General features: G+C 48.4%; 1 protein-coding gene across 12 annotated transcripts in view; it reads left to right on the top strand.

Annotated features, from left to right (window-relative positions):
* CTXN1 (cortexin 1) overlaps positions 1-16,328 on the top strand; it is a 53,638-nt gene that overhangs the window by 29,283 nt on the left and 8,027 nt on the right. The window contains exons 1-3 of one of the 12 annotated variants that reach the window (XM_021378314.1): positions 12,800-12,883; positions 14,090-14,237; positions 14,650-15,909. The exons of 6 other annotated variants lie outside the window; for them this stretch is intronic. The gene's annotated coding sequence lies outside the window, so the exon portion shown is untranslated. Of the gene's footprint in view, positions 1-4,412; positions 5,534-10,205; positions 10,499-12,799; positions 12,884-14,089; positions 14,238-14,649; positions 15,910-16,219; positions 16,303-16,328 lie in introns of those variants that run through there. 5 more of the 12 variants (XM_021378312.1, XM_021378318.1, XM_021378316.1 and 2 more) reach the window with 5 other exon arrangements.

Below are 16,328 nucleotides of genomic sequence, written 5' to 3'. Positions count from 1 at the left end.
GCAAGCCTGTGTTCAGAGCAGGTTGCCATGGTACCAGCCCGAGCATTTCACGTCTCGATAGGGTTTGCCTTTCCTGAATTGTGAGCAGAGCTCAGTGTGAGGTCACACCAACACCCTCAGTCGATTTTCCCTTAAATCACAGGTACATAATATTCATAGAATCAAACAACAGTTGTGTTGGAAGGGACCTCAGAGCCCCACCACCCCCCAGCTCAGGCTGCCCAGGGCCCATCCATGGCCCAGGGTACCTCCAGGGATGGGGCACCCACAGCTCTGGGCAGTGCTGGGGCCTCGCTGCCTCTAGGTAAAGAATTTCCTCCTCACGTCTGACCCCAGTCTAACATTTAGTCCCAGCCACCTTTGAACACAATGTTGTGGCATTAACGGACCAGCAGGATAGATGTAGCTTCTTCTGGACAAGATTTTGCTGGCACAAAACCAGCACTGTACTTTTCCCCTGAAAGTAATGCCTCCTATTTATTTCCATGGAAACTGCAACAGATCCAAAGAGCACAAGAGCACCGTTTGACAGAGCAAATTCTCAGCTACAAAACACTATTTTTCAGCATAGTCAGCACCACTAGCTGTGCACTGTCACCAGTGTTACTGTGCTTTTTGGATCTCTTGTAATTTCCATGGAAATAAATAGGAAGCATTGCTTTTGGAGTGACCCATGTAATTTACCTGCTGTTCTCAGATAGCACCTTTTCCTTGCCATTTGGGGTGTTTTCCACCCATATGGGGTGTTTCCACACTTACTAGTGAGTTCTTGCACAAAGGTGTTGTGCAAGGCACAGGTAACATTTGCATAATCCCAGTTTGGAGTTAAACTGGGATGGTTTTTTCTGCTTAAGCCCTTCCATTTGTCCTTTCCTTCTTTCATCCCCAAGTTGCAGACTCTAGAAGCATCTCAGTTCCTTCCCATCAAAGCCAGAATCTGAATTAATAATGTGCCAAGAAAATAAAGATTGTTCAACAGACTTTAAATCAAGGAGAACAGCATGTTAAAGAGTTTGGACAAATCATATTACTTTGCATGCAGTTTTCAGGCTGGCAGAAATAAATCTCCCATCAATTTATTGATGGTGACAAATTCTTTCCAAAGGAGCCTGCTCAGGGAATGTTTCTCTTTGTCACTAAACTCTATGCGTGAATTATCTAGAACCAACTTAATGCATCCCAGTGAAAGTGCCAACGTTTTGTATTCCTGAGTCTCTGTAATAAGGTGTTTTACCTGGGTAAACACTTTATTTGAACACATCTTCTGAAAACATGTTGCTTTTGGGATGCTTCTCCCTTTGCAGCTGTCTCGGTCTGAGTTTGACAGAATCATTTCCAGAGTCAGGTAGATGCGTGTCCCCAGGCGGAGAGTATCGTTGAGGACAAAACCTCTCTTACACTAGAGATAAAATTGTCTGTGTAGATCCATGACAAGAAGAAAGCACAAAGAAAGCTGCAAGGTCACTGTTGCTGGTGGCTCAGGTGCTGCTGACAAGAGTTTGAGAGAGGCAATCCCCAAGGCTGTGCTTATACAGCTGGTGGGACTGAGCACCTGGACCCTTGTTGATATTGCTGTGCCGATGTCCTCTTCCTGATTCTGTGCTGCCAAAGCTCAAGGAAGGACAGAGGAGGAGACACCCATATAATACTCCACTATGCCATTCAACATGAGCCTCCCAGCTTCTCAGCCTCTTGCTTAGTTTGTGCCATGCACCCACTGCTTGTCCCACAGGCCAGGACAGACAAACTGGGCAGAGATACTTGCACATCACATGAAGCCATCCCTGCACCTCTGGACTGAGTGCATGGAGTTAGGGGAAAATGTGGGGCAGCCGTCTGTGCTGCTCTGTCTGGTACTGACGTGGTTTGACCTGGTGTCGAAGTGGAACTGGGAAGGTCAGGTCCATTTGCAGCAATCAGTTAGGCTACAAGGCATGACGTCTTTTGCAGCTTGAAAATTCAGGGTGGTGCTGGACAGCATGATTTCATCTTGGGCTCTGACAATAAGGAAAAGGGAGACCTTGGTGCTTTATCAAACAGCGCTTAGGTTCCTGCAGACCTACAGTGTGAGTCTCAGCAGGGCAGCACGCTGAGACCTCCAGGGAGCAGAATTCAGCCGTCAGTTGGCTCAGAGCCTGGCCATGGTGATCACAGGCTGGGCACTGTGTGCCCAATACCGCTGTTTACTCTGCAGCTACATTCCATCTTAACAAGGAGGAAAGAATTTAGTTTATTACTGCAAATGACTCTGAAGTAATTAATTGATGTTGTCAAAGGCGAGGGATAATTCCATGACTGTATAATTCCAGCAGAAAGACATTTCTTGTCCCCTGACAAGGAGGCTTTGATACAGCTATTTCAGTAACACGTGCTGCAATCAGGAAGGGGGTGTTTTGTTTAATGATTCATTCTAATTAGAATGAAGCAGGCATGTTCCCTCTCTGCCCCACAGCACAGTGGCAGCCAGGTCTTTCCTGACAGCACCGTCTCCTTGGGCTGGCAAGCAGGGAGGATGATGCTGGGAGAAGTTTTGTGGGAGTACTTAAGAACAGGAGTGTTTTCCACTAAATGTCGGAGCTCCTCAGCCCTGATTTAGTGGTTGGGCCAAGCTCTGGACGTTCATATCCCTGCCTGGCTGTTTTTCTTGTGGAATTGCCACTGCTGGCCAAAAGCAGCTCCTGGCACCATGGTTCTGGTGGACATCAGGTCCCAAGGGGTCCTTTGGCAATGTCCACAGTAAAGAGCTTTCTCTTTTGTGCCTGCTGCTGTCACAACTTCTACCTAAAAGAGGCAGTTTACATGGTAGTTTCTTGCTGCACTGTTAGATAGAAGCAAGGCCACGTCATCCCCAGCAGCTCTGTCAACAACGAGCTGTCTCAGTTTCTCCCACCACCAAGGGATTTGTGCAGCACTGCACAGCCTGAAGGCATACTGGATGCACACAGCATGGGCCTGGGCCTTCTCAGGTTAGCTATAGTGTGGATCACTGACTTCTCAGTGCACCACGGTCTCTGTGTCAAAATCACTACAGCATGTCTCATTCTCTGTATAAAAGACACCACATGCACATAGGTGCTCAGGAGCATCTCAGTTAAATTGCTGGCTGCTAAATCTGGGCTGGATGTCAGTGTCTTTAGCTGTCTCACCACAAATCATCATTTTGACCTTTGTGGTGCTTTTGTCTTGTCCAGTGAAAACAGACAGGGAATGCACAGGGAGCAGGGCAGCAGACTTGTTGCCTCTGCTTTGCACCACGCTTGCCTTTCACCTCCCAGGAACAATATCGCTGTGTCCCTTCCTTGGTGTGCGTTGGCTCTCCCTGGGGCTAGCTGTGACCACCTCTGTCCCTGGCCTGCTGAGGACTGTCATGAGCTGTGGGTGCTGTTGTGCCTGAAGAATTGTGCTGTTACCAAAAATTGTAACCAAGAAAACTCTCCAAACCAAATGATAGCTTAGAAAGCCAGCGTTGGTTTATTGCAGCACTAGGTGCATGGGAATCTCTCCACAAAGCGTGCACACCCCAGAGCTACATCACCCTTGCTATATACATTTAACATAGGAATCTTCATGCAATTTCTGCAAAATTCCCGCCTGTTCCCAGAATTGTCACACATAATAGAGTCATAGAATCACCAAGGTTGGAAAAGACCTCTAAGATCATCCAATCCAACCATCCACCTATCACAAATATTTCCCACTAAACCATGTCCCTCAGTACCACCTCTACACGTTCCTTAAACATCTCCAGGAACTGTGACTCCACCACCTTCCTGGGCAGCCCATTCCAGCACATGACCACTCTCTCAGGGAATAATTATTTCCTAATGTCCAACCTGAATCTCCTCTGTTGCTACTTGAAGCCATTCCCCCGTGTCCTATTGCTAGTTACATGAGAGAAGAGGCTGACTCCCACCTCATCACAACCTCCTTTCAGGAAATTATAGAGAGTGATTAGGTCTCCTCTGAGCCTATTGCTCTCCAGACTAAACCATTCAATTCACTCAGCCACTCCTCTTAAGACTTGTGCTCCAGACCCCTCACAGCTTCATTGCCATTTTCTGGACGTGCTCCAGGGCCTTGATGTCTTTCTTGCAGTGAAGGTCCCACTGCTCTTAACACATCACTTAAGGTGTGGCCTCACCAGTGCTGAGTACAGAGGAATGATCACTTCTCTGCTTCTACTGGCAACACTATTTCTGATACAAACCAGGATGCCATTGGCCTTCTTGGCCACCTGGGCACACTGCTGCCTCATGCTCAGCCAAGTGTTGACCAATACCCCCAGGTCCATTTCCTCTACCAGTCTTCCAGCCACTCTGCCCCAAGCCTGTAGCATTGCCTGGGGTTGTTGTGGCCAAAGTGCAGGACCCGGCACTTGGTCTTGTTGAACCTCATCCCACTAGCCTCAGACCAGTGATCAGCCTGTCCAGATTGCTCTGTAGAATCTTCCTACCCCCAGGCAGATCGACACTTCCTGCCAGCTCTGCGTCATCTGCAAACTTAGGTGCATTCAGTGCCCTTGTCTAGGTCATCAATAAAGATATTGAACAGGATGGGCCCCAATATCGACCCCTGGGTAGCACCTCTCATGACCAGTCACCAGATGGATGTAATTCCATTCACCACCACTCTCTGGGCCTGGCTCCCCAGCCAGTTCTTTCCCCAGCAAAGGGCTGCCATCTTCTCCAGGAGAATACTGTGGGAGACCATGTCGAAGGCTTTGCTGAAGCCTGGGTAGACTATGTCATATCAAATCTAACATTGCACCTGCACCACTCAATCAAGAGGCTCTTGCCAGGGCCCATAGATGGTACTGATGCTGAGGTACAAGATCACTCTTGGGCACCTCCTTGTCTCTTAGATCACCCTTCAGTGCCTCCCCACAGTGTCTACCCACTCCCATCCATCTGGAGCACAGAGTGGTCTGCTCTCTGAAGACCAACCAGACTGTTTAAGTCCTTGGTATCAGTGCTTCCTCTCCCTTTTTCTGTAATGTTTAAGGGAGATTTTGGTAGTTTCTGGGGCCAGAAGGCATTGAGGAGAGAATTCTCAACATGTGCAGATACGAAAGAACAGGTCAACTATAAAGCATCTTTCATGTTATCCATAATAGCTTTGCAAAGCTGAACTTGGCTCTGAGAAAGAGTGATGAAGTGCAATTCTCTGCTTGATTAGCTGCTGTTACAGAGGATTCAGCTGCTCCCAAGTGCTCTGGGTTAGCGGTGGAAAGGACACACTCTTCCCTCATTGTCACCCAGGCATATTGAGAAATATTCCCTCATCAGGAAAGCTCAGGTCAGCACGGAGCACTTTCCAGGAAAGGGGATGAGAGCGTGTCATGAGCCCTGCCAGTGTCAGGGCATCAAGAAAGGGGAGCTGCTGCATTTGAAGTGGCTCAGTCCTTCCTTCCTCATTCCTTGACTGTCTGCTCAGCTCAGCACGCTATCATCTGACAGCTGAGAGATGAGAAACTTTCCTGAGTTGTCTTGCCTTTCTGAAGCAGCGTCGGCATTTGTTGCAATCCAGTCTCGCAGTAAGTCAGAAGTTAATTTTCATTAAGTCCTTTGCCATTGGCAGTTAAATTAAAATCTTCAGTTGATGAAACCTGCATGAATAAATAATGATTTTCACTGAGCCATGGGCAACTGTTTTTGCTTTGAACTAAAGCCTCCAGTTGTGCATTTCCAGTCACTGTCCTCAAAGACAGAAACGTTCATTCTATGCCACAGGGCTTTACCCACTGCTACCGCTGCAGTATTTTACAATACTACTTTGTCAGCACTAAAAAAAAAAAAAAAAAAAAGTACAGAGGTCCCATTTATTGCATTTCATAGGTGAATAGATTTTTGATTAGAGAAATGCTCTGCTTTTTTTCTTTCAAAAGTGCTTGGCTGAGTGTTGAGATAATGCAAAGATTGAACCTCATTTAATTGTCAAGCCCTTAAAGTCCTGGCAGAACGAGCTCCCTTGTTGCCTGCACAGTGTGGGTATGTTAGCCCCAACCACCCCTCCTGGTGCTTTGCTGGGGCAGTGACTCTGCAGGCTGTGGTGCAGAGGGAAATTTAAAGACAAATGTATTGGACCAGGTGGAATTAGGCTTCTGCAATGGACATGGCTCTCCTCAGGGACAAAGGAATAGAGTACAGCACTGGAAGACGATAGTATATATAATCTTATGTCCCTCCATACGCAGGGAATCCCATGTTGTGCAGCACTGGATGGAATTTGAAGCAGGGCATGACATGGTGCATCTTCATCCCATCTTCCCATGGCTAGCCTGAGCCATTCTATGATTCTGTGATGTTTGGTCTTCAGAGTTCTTGCAGAATTTTCTTAGAAGAAAACAATTCTATTCATAATTTCTATCATTAAGCAAAAGAACATTTGCAGGAGCACATGCTGCTTTGCCTTAATCTAAAGGCAAGGAGATCCATGGGGTGTAATAGATAGTGCCAAATGGGAGCTGTCTCCAGGCTCCTCCATTACCTTTAGCCAGCTAAGTTTATCCTGGAGCCAAGGAATATGTGCAGCACAGTTCAGGTTTACTGTTGCCTTGTGTCTCTGTTATTTAAATGCTCAGTTGGCAGGGAGCCCTTGAAACAAGTCAAATAGTAAGCATTGCAGGTGTAATTCATCTGCGTACCAGTAGACATGTGGGTCATGTCAACGGTCAAATCTAATGCTTGAATTTCCTGCCTAGTTCAGCTTACTGAATGGATGTAGTGAGGTATTTCTTCTGGCCACCCTCTGTTTTGACTCTGAAGGGATGCATGGGTGGCTTGTACGGATTGTTGGTGCTGGGGAACCTGCACATGTAACCACTAAAGCCATTCTTTTCCTATTCTGCCTGAAGGAGAGATCTCTCACTGACCCCAGAGTTTGGATGTATAACAACAGCACAGGGTCTGTTGCTCTGGTCAGGAAGCTCTTGCCTGCAGTGGTTCTGAGCCAGTGCAGATCTGCCTGGTCTCTGCTGGTATCATTTGCTGCCTCTGTTGCAGTAAGGCATGACTCCCATACCAGGTGTGGTTTTATGCTGCTCTGGGAAGACTCCAAAGTTATCCAGTGAGGGTCTTCACTATACCAGGACTCTGCTGCTGCCCACAGACACTCTACTCCCTGTGCTTTTGGGAAGTTGTAGGCACACTTACTTGCTGTACATCGCTTCTCCTCTTTGGCTCTTGCTCAGTGCAAAGAGACCACTTGGTGTCTCAGATCCAACTTGCTCTGCTGGAAACAGTCTTGGCAAGGGAAATCCTGCGTGGTCTGAAACACCAGAGAGAGCATTCATTTGATGTAATTGTGTTTGCACAAGCAATGCTTACCAATTTAAAGGAGATAAGATCAGCAGGAGCTCATTGACATGCAGCTGCAGCCTCATGCTGAGAAGGAAAACAACTCTGAAACTGAAACAATATCCACCCCTTATTCTGTATCATTTACGTCATGTTCAGGTCCCACACTTTCCCATACATCCCAATTACCATCAGCTTACCTGCTTTTTGAGAGAGATATATATGTAGGTTGCACTGAAAGTAATGCTTCCTATTTATTTCCATGGAAACTACAACCGACACAAAGAACACAATAACACTGTTTGTTAGAACAAATTCTCAGCTACAAAACACTCTTTTTCAACAGTCACCACCATTAGCTGTGCCAGTGAAGAACCAGTGATTTTCACCAGTGATGAACAAGAGCTGCAAGCTGCCCTTGTACAAAGCTGCACCAGCGGAGGTGATCCACTGTTGCTGTCACCACTGCTGAAACCCACATCCCACCCCTCACTGTGCTCACATCCACTCCATAAATGTTCTGTAAGCGTCCATGAATGTCAGTGGGTGCCATTTGTTCCACATGGAGGAATTCAATACCACACTCTGTCAATACCACTTGCTTTGTCCACACTTCCATGCCATATGCCATTTTGTCAGACTGTCCCTCTGCTGCCTTCTGTCCCATGACAACAAAATGTAAAGGGATATTGGTGGGAAAGTTCAACTTCTACTGTCATCCCATCAGCATTCTCCTCTGACGTTGCAGGTCATTATCATAAAACAGGAGGCTTTACTTTTAGAACAGCCTTTGTATGCACAGATACCACTGTCATAGTCTATGGCCATCTCTCTCAGTTGTCCATGGAGTTCATTTAGTACAAGATTTTGGGCTCCATCTTTCATTACATTCCTTCATGGTAGGAGGGATGGTGCACAGTGTTAGACTGCTGCATACTGAAGCCAGTTCTGGTTCCATCATAGTTCACTCTTCTTTAATCTGGGTAATTCTCACTGCGATACCATTGATAGGTTTTATACCAACACCAGTAGTAGTGACATGCAGTGTTGTGCAGCAACTAACATCTTACAGTTCAAATTATTGGCTGTCCTCACCCAACATCAAATCATCTTGAGGTACGCAGCCAACTTCCCCATCCTTCTGCATTACCCATCACATGCACTCAGGTCCTTGAGCAAAAGCAACCACATGGATAAGCTTGCCTTGTCCCGATACAGGAATAACCCCAATTGTCCTACTGTGCATGTTGTTCATGTGCACTACAGAGACTTCATCTCCTTCTGCAGTAAGTAAGACTTTTGACTGATGGCAGATCCCTGGGTGTTGACTGATCAGGTGGCTTTTGTTAAGTGTATTTCCCTGTGTTTGAATGTCCCAGCACTTGTTCCCCATCTGTATGTTACATCTCTTCCTTGATGCCCTGAGGTGTCATGGGCATAATTCACCCTTATGTTGGTCCAAATTCTCCTGAGCCACTCCAGTCCTAGCAACCTGATCTGCCTGCTGGTTGTTCTGATGTTGTACAATGGCCCATCTCTTGGATATGTGGGCATCTACATAAATACTTGTACAAACAGCTTCTCTACCTTGGACATAGGATGTTTCCACAACACAGTGGCCCAGATAGGTTTGTTTCTGAGCTGCCAGTTGTTCTCCTTCCATTGTTGTAACCACTCTTGCGTTAAAAGGGCAAAGAATTTTGGCAGAAAATAAATGCTCTTGCATCCCAGCTTGTCCTCAGATCTTAGAGGGCTTGGGGGCAACTGAGCTTAGATTTTGAGGGATGTTCCACTCAGGACTACAAGTCTGGTCGTGTCCAATAAATGATCTATCATGACTGTAGATTCACAAATAATGCTATGCTCAATTTGTCTAGTCACATCAGAATGGACTCTCATGACCACTGTTAAGGAATTTGGCTGCTCCCAATGAGAACTTGCACAGCTAGGTGAATTAATAGCAGTTTATTAAAGCAGCAGGAATACAAGTCCTTCTGTCTGCAAAGTATGTAAGGTTAACCAAGAACACAAATAATACAGATGACTACAACCATGTTAAATGGTTGGAAAAACTCTATAGAGGATTCTAGGTTTCCCAGGGAAGCACTCAGCATAACTTCTTGTGTGAATCTTACCCAACATGCATCCCTATGAGGGGGCAGAGGGGCTCAGCCTGCCAACTGATCCCAGAAGCCAGTGTTGTGCTGCTGACCAATCTGTGATGATATCTTCCTTCCCATTTCTCCTCTCTTAAGCCATTTTTCATTATTTATTTTCTTTCTGTCAGGTGGAGCTTTAGTGACTCTAATCAAACGTATCTGTTTTTTCGTAAAGTTTATTCAGAGTACATATTTTTAACAGAAAGGTGGGATACTGCTGGATCAGGACTGGCTCAGTGTAACAAGAAGGGAGTTTATCAGTTCTGTAGTACTACCATGTTCCCACCTGCAGTGTTATCACAGAACTTGTCTGTGTGTATGTTTGCACTCCACTCCACCCTTAGTGCTGTATCACTTAGAGTCAGCATGTCAAGCTCCCCTGCCACTGCTAGCAATCTAAGGTTTGCAGGTCATATGTTGCTTAGAGAACTATAATGGAACAGGTTATTCACTGCATTCCACCCTGGAGATTTGCCTTCTCTCAAGAAGTGGACATTTCTATAGGTTGTCTCCAGTCGATTTTCCATGTAGTCCACCCCAAGGCTACAGTCACTCAAACTTCACAGTGTTTAGAAGGAACTGGGGAGGTCACATGTAGTCTTGTTATGAGGATTAGAGCTCAAGGGGCTCTCAGGCTGCTCCATACTTAATAAGATGATTGACTCAATAGTATTTGTAGAATCATGGAATTGTTAGGATTGTAAAAGATCTCTAAGATCACCTAGTCCAACCACCAACTCATCACCAACAGGTCCACTAAACTGTGTCCCGAAGTGCCTCATCTACACATTTACTGGACGCCTCTCCAAGTAAAAGCAAACTATGGCTTGTACTCTGCTGCTGGAGGGATAGAGAAGAACGCAATAGTGACGTCAGTTGTGGCATACCAGTTAGCTGCCTTTGACTCCAGTTAGTTTTGGAATTCTAGCAAGACAGACACAGCAGTGCTTAATGGAAGTGTGACTTCATTCAGGCCATGATAGTCCACTGTCAACCTCCAGTCTCTGCTGGACTTTTGCACTGGTGATACTGGACTACTGAAGGGTGAGTGAGTCTTGCTGATTACTCCTTGGCTATCCAGTTGGCAAATCAGCTGATGGATGGGAATCAGGGAGTCCCAGTTACATCGCTGTAGTAGTAATAAGCACCTGCTGTTCTTCTACCCTTAGGAACCCCACAGCAGATGGGTCCTCAGAGACCAGGCAAGGCAGGCATCTGCTTAATGTCCTCCATCTCCAATACAGCACTGCCAGAATCAGGGCATATCCTTAAAAAAATTCTGTCCGCTTTTTAGGATTCCACGCTTGTTCAGGGGTGAGCTCCAGATCCTCAGGAGGTGACAATCATGACAGTACCTGCCCATCTCCTCCCACACGCCTTGCTGTCCACAGCCTCATGGGAGAGCTCTGGGTGGTATTTTTTAATTGCCTCTTAACCAAAACTGGAAACACATGCAGACGACATAGCAATAGGATCATGCTAGCTTGAGCATCCTAGGTATACAGAAAAATTTCAGAAACTATTTTAACTTGCCTGGAGTAAAGAGTGTTCTTTTCAAGAGTTTCCATGATAAGGCTCTTGAAATGGAAGAATGATGCCTATGCTGAGTACAGATGCCAAAGTAAATCCATAGCCAGTATAACATGAGCACTTGCTATATACAAACTGGAAAAACCATAAATAAACTTAGGCCAGCCCCCAGAGATGGTAAACCTGAAGGGAGTTAAGAAAAATAACCCTGAAAGCAAATAAAACCACATTGTGTAGAACAAGATCAGCGTTGTGGGCAGTGGCTATTGACCTACTGTAACACTTATAACAATTTTGTTTTAACGCATTCTGGTCAGATACGCCTTTATCTCAACCCATCAAGCCCCACATTGGGCATCGAATGGACTGTTGTAGTTTAACCCAGCTCAGCACCACACTTCAGGACCAGCTGCTATTGTGAGTTTGGACGCTGCTGGTGCACGATCAGCTCTGGCCAGAGGCTGTGGTGTTCAGCCCTTAGGCAAGGATGTGGCTAAGCTCCTTGGCTAATCACAATGCATGAAGCACATGAAAACCATGGTTGTGGGGCCAATGGGGATAGTGAATAGGGCTGGACTGAGTTGGGCTACTCTGGGCTGGAATAAGGTGTCAAGTTGGGTTGGGATGGACTGCAGAGTGGAGAGCTCCTCAACTCTGCCAGCAGCCACCCATCAGCAAGGGTGTTCTGAGGCACCCCAGTATGAGCAGCTCCTCTGGCTTGCAGGTCACACAGTTCCACAACCAGCGTCACCACAGAGCATAAGGGGCTCCTATGACTCTTCCATGAGTGGATATGAAGAAGGATTTTAGGAACGACTCATTCACGTACTCCTAGTCCTGGCCATAAGTCTGATGACTAGCAAACCAATATTAATATTGCAGGGAGGCCACTCATGTGGCCCTTTGCTCCAGGCTATGCATGATCTCTGTGATGAAAGTGTGAGAATGTTTTGTGTAGGTGTCTTTGAAAAACAAGCAAACAAACAAAACCACAAAATAGCATTTCAATTAGCAGCTGAGATGGATTGCATGGGAAATACGGTGGTTATTTCCAAATATTTACAATGAATTACTTTATTGCAGGAAGGGAATATGCTGTGCTGCGCTGAAGGGGAACCATAGAGGGTTTTGCTTTTATGATTTGGTGATTAATTTCTACAGAATGGATTTTTGCACTGAGGAAACTGTGAAATCATAACAAGGAAGCAGCATGGAGAGGGACTGCAACACCTCCCAGCAGCTACGTGCAACTTGGGCTTCTAATCCGTACTTCTGGGTGCCACCAACAGCCAGGGGAAGTACAGGAGCCTTATCTGTCCCTTTCTGAGCACATGCATGAGGAGGGATGAGTCGCTTTTCACCAGAGCAGATAGCAATGGATGTCACCCCTGGTTTCCCTTCCATTAAGTCTCCTGCTTGAACACCTGCCTTTGTTCACTTGGAGTTCCTGTAGGCCAGGGCCAGAGTTCTCTTCTTTCTTTCTTTCATGAGGATTTTCTTTCATGAGGATCTACATGCACAACGCCCTGCTGTTCAGCAGATGACACAAGCCACAGGTGGCCAAAGCAGTGACAGCTTATAAGAGAAACTGCGTTCAGAGGGGTATCCTGCTCCCAGGGCTTGACTGCCATTCTCACTTGTGGTGCCTGGGAATGGCCAAATCCTGCTCTCTGGGACCCTGGGGTTTGCCCAGACAGCTAAATTCTGCCAAAAGCTCAGGGATGCTGTTGGTCTGGGTATGTGTATTTGTTTGCCAGGCACTCTTCACTTGTTGAGCTCCTGACAACCCTGTTGTTCCCACATCTTTTATCTCAGGACTCAGGACAAGGAGACACAGCCTTTGTCTGTGGATGATCATTGAAAGTGGATGTGGATCATCACCCCGTGATCAGTGCTGCAGTGAGTCTACCAGTTATACTGACCACTCCTGCCTCTGATACTCTCCTCTTCCATCTGGTGCTAGTTCTTCCTCCAAATCACATCGCCCAGGCTCCGAGGCTCCTGTCACCTTTCTCCAGAAGAGAAAAGACTGCCATCATTTGCTTATACAAATCTGACACTTAGAGGTGGGGAGGGCATGCAGGAGGGAGGAAGCACCAGGCAGAACTGGTGGCACACACTCAGCCATGAGGAGCTTGTGCAGGACTGTAAGGCAGCAGGGCCGAGTGTGGCTTCTGGTCCAGGTCCAAGCACGTAGTCACACTCCTAGGCCTCTCCCAGAACCTCGGCATGTTTCCCTGTGAGCTGGGTGTGACATTGTGCAAGCCTGGCAGCACTTTGCATCCCAAAGCTGCCAGCCTTGGCTCTGAACCTGGATCACTCCTTGAGCCTGGAGTGAGAAGGTGCATATGGGATTGTAGTGACATTTTGCAGTCCCAGTTCCTTCACTCCTTGAACATCTTTATGGACAGCTGTGCATCCAGTATCTCTAACTTAACCTGCATCTTGGAGGTGCAGTTCCATGTGCTGGGTGCTGCAAGAAGTCAGGCTTGGCTTCAGTGCGTGAATGGCAGCAGTGTGCCTGGCAAGCAGGAAGGCTGCGCTTGTTCCAGCGCATCTCAGCCTGCCAGGAGTGGGGCTGTGGCTCTGGGACAGACATAGGCACACAGGGGACAGACAGGGGTCTTGGATGTCTTAGAGGGGCAGCAGCACAGCCCTTGGGACTGGAGCAGCTTTTGCAAGGGAGTTGTACAGAAGGAGGGTTGCATGGGAAAGGAAAGTCTGTCTGTTCTGCTGCTGTACAAAATCTTATCATGCTGCGATCTGCTCCCTCCATGGGGATGGTGGTAAAAGTGGGACTGCAAAGAACTGTGCTAGACAGATTTGCAGCTGGATAATTCAGATTGCTACCAGCGCCTTGGACAGACTTCTGGGAAGTGCAGGTAAGACGGGTAGGTGCCTGGCAGACCCTTGTACATGCTGCACTGGGAGAACATGGAGCACCCAGGGGGACACTGGGATTCAGGAGCTGGACCCCAGGGACGGCCAGGCCCAGTCCCCAGCCCCATTCCCTCTCATGGCCTTGCTTTCCCAGGCAGGCAGCTCACAAACTTCTCCAATAGCTGTGCTCCACCTTTTATTATAATTGATTCTGCATCGCCATAGGAACCTGCTCCAGTGTGAGTGAAGAGCAGTTGCCTTCCCTGTGCGCTCTCCAGGAGAGAGGCATCTGCTCCTTCCCTCGAGATGGCAAGTGCTGGAGCTGGGAATCGCTGTGGCTGAGTGGCTGGGCCCCCCGACCCATGCCATCCAGGTACTGTCCATGCCCCAGCTCCTCTCAAGTGCTCATGCTATGGGGAGGATGGGGGGTTTGCAGAGCCAGGAAGTGCAAAGGGGAGGGGGAAGTTGCTTCTCTGCTTAGTTGTCAAGGACCTCTCGCTAGTGATGGGTTCAGGAGATGGGGTAGTTCTGCACATCTGGTGCTGGGGCCCAGTATATCTTCTGATGGAAACTGTTGAGTCTGGATGGAGGGAGCAGGACGCTGGGCTTTGCAGTTGTTACGGGTAACAGGCAGCTTTCCTGTTGGGTTATCTTCTTACCAGGTTGCTTGGTTTGGTGGTGGTGGGATTTCTGTATGTGCTGGGATGAGAGCAGACAGAAGGCACGTGGAGGGGGTTCTGCAGAGCGCTGCGCTTGGCCGAGCTCCCCATGCTCTGCTCCCACAGAGACCGGGGATCGTAAAGTCTGGGAAGAAGCATCTCTCCTTAGCTGAGGATCTTGCCTGGAGGCTGCCTTCTGCTTGTATCAAGGTCTTGTCTGTCCTGAGTGTGATTAGAGCCAACCATCTCTTTGATGAAAACTGGCTGGAGAAAAGGCAGAGGTGGGTGAGGGGCAGTGCGCCTAGCACTGCGCCAGAGGGGCTGATTCTTGGTATGGTTCAGATGCCAGCATGAGCAGCAGCCATCAGTGGGACAGGGTACGTGAAGCTGTAGAACCCAGAGCCCCAGCACTGCTCCTGCTCCCTCCCGGGGCAGGAGTGTCTTACCCTCAGTGTTTCATGCCCCTGCTCTGGCCCAATTAGCTCAATTCCATGCTCCATGCCCGAGGTTCAGCTTATCTTTCTCTACCATGGGGCTCAGCAGCAATCCTGAGGTAGAGCTGCTTTGCTGGCAAGTCCCCTCCACAGTTGCTGCATGGGACCAGAGAAGCAGCAAGGTCCTGGATTTCCTGTTAGCCATGGGCTGGTTGGCAGAAGACTTGCCAACCTTTTTACAGGGGGTTTTGAGTTACAGACATGCAGGGCTGCAGGACTGGGCTGGAGCCAAGGGGCAGCAGACAGAAAGGGCTTGGGATCCTCCAGTGGCCCAGGCAGAGGGCTGCAGGTACACCCCCTCAGCCCAGTTCCCTGTGCCGTGGGCAGATTGGCAATCCTCAGCCCCTGTCCCCGTGCCTCCTGTACTGCCCATGGGGCAGAGGAGGGTCACAGGGGAGCATCCAGCCCCAGGGGCTCAGCCTGTGTAGTCCATGACAATCCCATGGGACAGAAGTGTCATTCCTTGTGGAATGTGCTTGAAGGCAGATGTTGAGAACAGGCTGTAGAGCATGAGGGACATATGGATCCATCAGTGCAGTTAGGGGATCCTGCTGAGACTTGGGGTCTCCTTCATGGGACCTGGGAGCTGGGCCAGGTGATGGAGAGGTGCTGGCAGGGCTCATGATGAAGGCCCTCCTGAAGGAAAACAAGCTGCTGCCACTCGTCCCTGCTGTCTGCTTGTAAGGGACCGATGGGCCATCCCAGGGTGCTGCTTTGGATCAGAAGCCTGTAATGCATGTCTCCAAGTCTCTTTAGCCCTTTGGAACAGATTCCACAGAGGATTGGTTGCTTGTTTGTGGAAACGGAGCCTACAAATTCTCTCTTCCTGAGGGGCAAAACTAGGCTGGAATAGGAGGAGATCCTGTGGGAGAGAGTTTCCTCCAGAGGAAAGGTGAGCACTGCAGAATGACAGCTGAATGCAATCAGGGTTTGGGAAGAAGTGAAGAGGGGAGGCAGCTCTTCTTACCCCTCCTTACAGGGATCTCCAGCTGCCCCTGGCTGTGCAGGCCCCGCTATGGCAGTGGCTCTGTTGATCCTGGCAGCCACGCGGTAACCCAGTGGCATGTGTTCATTTGTTGCTGCTGGGAATCAGCAGCAACATTGACTGAAAAAGGCAATGCAAGCCCTGCCAAGAATTCTGCCGTTCTGTGAGCTCCCTATTGCAGCGCCAGAGGTGTGCCCAGCTCCCTTGGTCTCAACAGGGCTCTGGAGGAGGAGGGCCTGTGGGCCTGGGAGCACGGCAGTGGGGCAGCGGAGGGAGTGACGGAGTCCTGCAGTACCGCAAGTAAAGCCTTTCCCCCTCTCTCTGGA

Source organism: Numida meleagris, chromosome 27 (genome assembly GCF_002078875.1).
Source record: "Numida meleagris isolate 19003 breed g44 Domestic line chromosome 27, NumMel1.0, whole genome shotgun sequence".
Lineage (NCBI taxonomy): Eukaryota > Metazoa > Chordata > Aves > Galliformes > Numididae > Numida > Numida meleagris.
The sequence above is the reverse complement of the archived record's forward strand: the minus strand, read 5'-3'. Positions and strand labels throughout refer to the sequence as shown.